Below are 7,497 nucleotides of genomic sequence, written 5' to 3' on the forward strand. Positions count from 1 at the left end.
CATATGAAAACATGCTCAAAGTCACTAATCATCTGATAAATGCAAATCAAAACAACAATGAGGTACCATCTCACACCTGTCAGATTGGCTATCACCAACAAATCAACAAATGACAAGTGCTGGAGAGGAGGTGGAGAAAAATGAACAGTCGTGCACTGCTGGTGGGTTGCAGACTGGTGCAACCACTATGGAAGGCAGTATGGAGCTTCCTCAGAAAACTACAAATGGAACTGCCATTTGACCCTGTGATCCCACTTCTAGGAATATATCCCAAGAAACCAGAAACACCAATCAGAAAGGATATATGCACCCATATGTTCATAGAAGCACAATTCACCATAGCTAAGATCTGGATACAGCCTAAGTGCCCATCAGTAGATGAATAGATTAGAAAACTGTGATACATCTACAGATGGAATACTATGCTGCTGTAGAAAAGAAGGAACTCACCATTTGCAACAGAATAGATGGAAGTGGAAAGCATTATGCCAAGTGAAATAAGCCAGTCAATGAAAGAAAAATACCACATGATCTCACTGATTCATGGAAAATAAAGACCATTATAAACTTATGAACAATAATAGATACGAGGCAGAGCTGCCTCAAACTGATTGTCAAACTGCAGCGGGAAGGCCGGGAAGGGTTGGGGGGCAGAAGGGAAAGGGGTAAGAGATCAACTAAAGGACTGGTATGCATGCATACAAACATAACCAACAGACATAAGACACAAGGGGGGGGAAGTGGAGGCCAGGGGATTGTCAAGGACGGAGAAACAAAAAGGACACATATGTAATACTCTTTGTAATACTTTACGCAATAAAATTTAAAAAAAGACAGTCTCTTCAATAAATGATGAAATTCAGACAGAAACATGCAAGAAAATGAAACTAGACCACCACCTTACACCATACACAAAAATAAACTCAAAGTGGATAAAGGACTTGAACTTTAGTTGGGAATCTATATGAAGAAATCTCAGAAGACTGCACAGGCAGCAAATTATCAGACATATGTCTTGGCATCTCTTTACTGACACAGCTCTGAGGGCAATGAACACAAAGGAGAAATTAAACAAATGGTCCACATCAAAATAAAAATCTTCTGCACGGCAAACTAAATCCTGAACAAAACAACAAGAAAGCCCACTGCATAGGAGAACATACTTGCCAATGGTATCTCTGATAAGTGTTGAATTCCAAAGTTGACAGGGAACTCACACAAATTAACAATAGGAAGATAAACAATCCAATCAAAACATGGGCAAAGGACTTAAATGGACATTTTTTGAAAGGGGGCCTACATAAGGCCAAGAGACATAGGGAAAAATGCTCAAAGGCAATAACAGTCCAAGAGATGTGAATCAAAATGAGAGAAGTACCAATCCACCACTGTCAGAATAGCTGTCAGAAAAAAATAAAAAATAAAAAACCACAAGTGCTGGAGAGGATGCAGAGAAAAAGCAGCCAGGCAGCTGCAGCAAACAGGAGGCTATCTTGCTCCAGTGAAGGAGGAAGCCATGGTTCCCTGCCTGCCACTGCTGGAAAGTGAGCTTGCACTCTAAGCAACTATGTTGCAATTATAGACACTAAACAAACCCCATGCTTTCAGCCAGCCAGCAGATCTGGAGTTGCAACAGAGTTTCGATAACAGAACCCAAACAAACACAGATACCTGCTTTCAGCAGCCGAGGCCTCAGCCCTCAGTTCCAGTGACAGCCATAGAAGATAAATAAATCCCAGAATAAAAAAAATTAAAAAAAGGAGAGTTTGGGAGCTTCAGTCACCCACCTGCTGAAAAGAGCCCTCAGCCCCTCACCCAGACTGGCCAGGAACCCGAGTGAGGACCCTGACCATAAAGGCGGTGTGACCAGCTGCAAACAGCTATCATCCCCTCATCCAGGCTGGCCAGGCACCCAAGCGGAACCCCCACCCTGATTCAGGACACCCTTCAGGGCAATCCAGCCAGCCCCCACCTGTGCACCAGGCCTATATCCTATATAGTAAGAGGGTAATATGCCTCCCAGCACCAGGATCAGCAGAGCCACGAGGCCTCCAGAATCCGGGATCAGCAGAGCCACGAGGCCTCCTGGCACCTGGATCAGTGGAGCCTGCCAGCACCAGGATCAGCAGAGCAGCAAATGCTCACTGCCCCTGTGTCAAGCACAGCTGAAAGGCCTCCCAGCACCGGGATCAGTGGAGCAGCAAGACCTCACTACCCCTTTGTCAAGCGGAGCCTCAAGGCCTCCCAGCACTAGGATCAGTGGAACCTCCAGGCCTCCTGGCCCCTGGAGCAGCATGACAGGGGGCAGCGCCCAAACCCACTGATCACCCTGCGGCTCTGTGTAGGACAGGGTGCTGCGCCCCAACCACCCCATGGGCCCTGCTCTGTTTGTGACGGGGTGGAGCCACAACCTCCTCCTTGGCCCTGCCCTGAGTGTGACAGGGGCGGCGCTCCAACTCCCCGATCCACGCTGCTCTGTGTGTGACAGGGACAGTGCCCCAACTCCCCTATCTGCCCTACTCTATGCATGACAGCAGGGAGCACCCCAACACCCTGATCGGCCGTGCTCTGTGTGTGACAGGGTACGGAGCCCCAACCCCCCTGATGGGCCCTGCTCTGTGCGTGACAGAAGGTGTTGCTGCAACCTCCCCATCAACCCTGCCTTGAGTGTGACAGGGGGTGGTGCCCCAACCTTCCAATCAGCCCTACCCTGAGCCTGACTGGGGATGGCATCCCAACCTCCCAATCCACCCTGCTCTGTGCATGACAGGGGCAGCACCCAAAACCCAATCAGCCCTGCTCTAATCACAACCACGGGCTGCACATAGGAATTCGGCCTGCCCTCTGCCAGGCAGGAGCAAGCCAAAGCGAGCATGTCATTACCTCCTGAGGGATCCCAGACTGTGAGAGGGGACAAGTGGGCCTGACGGACACCCCCCCAACCAGTGCACAAATTTTTGTGCACTGGGCCTCATATATATATATATATATATATATATATATATATATATATATATACACACACACAAACACACACACAGACACTCACACACACACATAGGCAGACACACACATATATATATATATATATATATTAGAGGCCCGGTGCACAAAAATTTGTGCACTCAGTGGGGAGAGGGGTTCTCTCATGCCAGCCTGTGCCCTCTCGCAGTCTGGGACATCTCAGGACATAATGACCTGCTGGCTTAGGCCTGCTCCTGGGTGGCAGAGGGCAGGCCTAATCCCTAGGTGCAGCCCTTGGTCGGGTTCAGAGCAGGGCCGATTAGGGAGTTGGGGCGCCGCCCCCTGTCATGCACAGAGCAGGGCGGATCAGAAAGTTGCAATGCCACCCTCAGGCACACTCAAGGCATGGTCGATGGGGAGGTTGCGGCGCCACCCCCTGTCATGCACAGAGCAGGGCCAATCAGGTGATTGTGGCGCTGCCCCTTGTCAAGCACAGAGAAGGGTCCATCAGGTGGGTTGGGGCTCCCCCCTGTCACTCATAGAGTAGGGCCGATAGGGAGGTTGAGGCCCCGCCCCCTGTCCACACAGAGCCTCAGGGCGATCAGGGGGTTTGGGCGCTGCCCCCTGTCACACTGATCCCGGTGCCGGGAGGCCTCGAGGCTCTGCTAATCCCAGTGCTGGGAGGCATATTACCTTTTACTATATAGAATAGAGGCCTGGTGCACTGGTGGGGGCTGGCTGGTTTGCCCTGAAGGGTGTCCTGGATCAGGGTGGCGGTCCCCACTGGGGTGCCAGGACAGTCTGGATGAGGGGATGATGGCTGTTTGCAGCTGGTTACACACCCTTCAGGGTGGGGGTCCCCACTGGGGTGCCTGGCCAGTCTGGGTGAGGGGCTGAGGGCTGTTTTCAGGCTGGGACTGAAGCTCCCAACTGGTCCTTCTTTTTTTTTTTTTTTTTTTTTTTTTTATTCGAGCCACTTTTAGCTCTGAGGCTCCAGCTCTTAGGCCTCCATTCTTGAAAGTAGGTGTCTGGTTTGTTTGGGTTCTATAATCGAAACTCTGCATCAACTCCAGCTCTGAGATCCCAGCCGGCTGAAAGCTGGTTTCTGGGGTTTTGTTTAGCTTCTATACGTTACAATGTTTCTTAAACTGCAAGCTCAGAGGCCGCAAGGCAGGCGGGGAATGTTGCAGTCCTCTGGCATTGAAGCAAGCAAGACTCATGTTCAGTTTAAGCTGCCTGGCTGCCGGCAGCCATCTTGGCTGGAAGTTAATTTGCATATCACCCTGATTAGCTAATGGGAAGGGTAGCAGTCGTACGCCAATTACCATGTTTCCCTTTTATTAGATAGGATATGCACACACACACATACATACATACGTGTATATATATATATATATATATATATATATATATATATATACATGTGTTGGTATATATAGATATAGATATAGATATAGATATAGATATATAGGTATATATATACATATCTATATGTATCTCTCAGAGAGGGCTAATGAACTTTGATATTCAGCAAGGCTGAAAATCAGCATTATATTACCCTGCAGTTGGCAAAATGGCTGAAGGAAATCTCCTAACCTGATAACCCTTTTAATATTTAACATACTTGACTGCTGACATGCCTGTTTGCTTTGCTAAAGGGCATATATGAGAAACCTAAAGCCAAGTCAATAAAAGCTGATGGGTGCAGGGTTTGAGAGAGCTTCTCCGCTAGAAAGAAAGGTCTCTGCCTGGCTCCCCCATGTCTTCTAAATTTCTATTTGTTGTCTAGTGTACTCATTTGTGTTCAGCTCCTTTTCCAGATCCTGAATCCTTGCAGCATTCTGGCGCCCAATGTGGGGCATCTGGAGAAGAAATTTCACCAGAGTGAAAAATGAAGACATTTCACCAGAAAGCTGAGAAGTGCACTGAAAAGGTGGGGAAAATTCTCTGTGCACAAAGCCCATGCCAGCTTTGGAAATTGTGAAACATAAAGTGGGCGGAAAATCGTTCATTACTGCCAGGCTATAATGACAGAAAGTTTGATTCTAAAGCAAAATAAATAAATAAATAAATAAATAAATAAATAAATAATTGTAAACATTTACTTATATGCTCAAGGATAAAGAAATTAAAATATCAAAAGGTACTCTCTGAAATCAGGCTCAAGGAAAAATGTAACATTGCCGTCTTGAACTATGTGGGTTCTTGTTCGCACTGCATTATGCCTAATTTGTATTGGGGATCAAAAGTCTGTAATACCTAAGCCCTGGGTCCTCCACTCTAGTGTGGAAAGGCACAGCAGCTAGAGAAAATGGGGTTAACAGTCATTTTACAAAAGGACTCTTTAATGCTTTGTCTGAAAATTACCATATGACACCTTGGGACAGGCAGATTTTAGCTAAAATAACTTTAGAGGACAGCCAATGCCATGAAGAGCAGAATAAGATCCATGAAAACTACTCTGATTCATTAAGCCTTGTCTCTATGTTACGGGCGCATGTCAGTTGATTATTATTAATCTGTTTTGGTTGTTTATTGTTAGTCTATTAAGCATGCCTTCAATTTAATTTAATAAGAAAAGAAACAGTAGATGGACAGGCCATTACTAAATATCTAAAACACCTCCCAACCCATTAATTACTAGTCTTTTGGTGATCCTGTAAAATGTATGCCCACTCTCGAGAGTGTTATTAAAAGTCTCATTTTATTTCCCAGGCCGTCATTTGAAATTTAGATAGATGAGACATTCCTCACAATTTAAGGGATATCTCTGGGATTTCTGTACCCATGAAGAGAAAAACACTAGCTTAAGAGAAGTCGCACCCCACCCGATTTGGGGTGGCCTCTTGGACTGACCCCTATCTCTTCACAGATGCTATAGTACAAACCCAAGACTGTTTTTCTTTATAAGATGGTGAAAATGACACAAGGAAAATATACAGGCTGTGTTTAAGCAATAAGATTAGTGTTTCCATAAGAAGGGGCAGTTCTTAAATAATAATGGACCATATTCCAAGGTGAACATTAATGCCAATGAAAGCCAGTAAGTTTTCTCTGCTGCAAAATTTGCCAAAGTGAAACGCGCTTAGATGGTGATAACTGGCTTTTGGAATCTCAAAATTGTTAAAAGTTAAATAGATAGATATAACTAAAATGAAGGCTTTGTGACAAAGCTTTTCAGTAATAATCTAATCTAATAAAAGAGAAACATGGTAATTGGCGTCCGACCACTACCGTTTTCATTGTCTAATCAGGGTGATATGCAAATTAACTGCCAACTAAGATGGCAGTGAACCGCCATCAAAGATGGCGGTTAATTTGCATATATAGGCACAATTCAGGGAGGCGAAAGGGAAAGCAGGAAGAAGCCCCCTGTCACTGTCAGTGATCGGAAACCCAGGGGGGTGCTAAGTGCCCTGCCCCCCAGCCATGGTCGGAGAATTGGGCACCTTTGCCAACCTGGCCACTGATTGTGGGAAGTAGGGTTGGAGCCAGCGATGGGTGCTGGGCACGGGCAAATTTGGCAGTCCCAGCAGCAAGGAGTCCCTTGCCTGGGCTTAAAGCAGAGCCTACAGTCACGGGGCCGCTGCCGCTGCGGGTCCCCGCTGCCCAGGCCGGACACCTCGGCCAGAGGCGTTAGGCCTGGTTAGGGGCAGAGCCTGCAATCTTGGGGAGCTGGGGATCCCCTGCCCAGATCTAATGCCTCAGCCAGAGGCATTAGGCCTGGGCAGGGGCAGCGCACGAGATTGTGGGGAGCTCAGGGTCCCCTGCCCAGGCCTACTGCCTTGGCCAGAGGCGTTAGGCCTGGGCAGAAATGGATCCTGCAAACCTGGGGAGCTGGGGGTCCCCTCCCCAGGCCTAACACCTTGGCCAGAGGCGTTAGGCCTGGGCAGGGGCAAAGCGGGAGACTGTGGGGAGCTCGGAGTCCCATGAGGCATTAGGCATGGGCAGGGGCAGAGCAGGAGATCGTGGGGAGCTGGGGGTCCCCTGCCCAGGCCTACTGCCTTGGGCCAGAGGCCTCAGGCCTGGGCAAGGGGCTGATCTGGTGATTGGTGATCAGAGGGTGATGAGGGTCAACTACTCTGGCAGAGGCATCAGGCCTGGGCGGGGGGTTGAGCCAGCAATTGAAGGGGGCTGGAGGTCCTCAACCCAGGCCTGATACCTGGGCCAGAGGCATCAGGGCTGGGTGGGGGGTGGAGCCGGTGATTGGGGGGATATGAGGGTCCCGTTGCCTAGGCCTGAAGCCTGGGTCAGAGGCGTCAGGCTTGGGCGGGGGGTGGAGCAAGCGATCAGAGGGAGATTGGGGTCCCCTGCCCAGGCATGATTCCTGGCCAGAGGCCTCAGGCCTGTGCGGGGGCCAGAGCCAGTGATCAGGGGAGATGTGGGTCCCCTGTCGAAGCCTGACCAGAGGTGTCAGGCCTGTGCAAGGGGCCAATCCTGCCATTGGAGGGTGATGGGGGTCAACGTCTGAGGGCTCCCAGTATGTGAGAGGGGGCAGGCTGGGCTGTGAGACAGTATCCCCCCTCGCGCCAG

Source organism: Myotis nattereri (assembly GCF_964212035.1).
Source record: "Myotis nattereri genome assembly, chromosome: Y".
NCBI classification, from domain to species: Eukaryota; Metazoa; Chordata; class Mammalia; order Chiroptera; family Vespertilionidae; genus Myotis; species Myotis nattereri.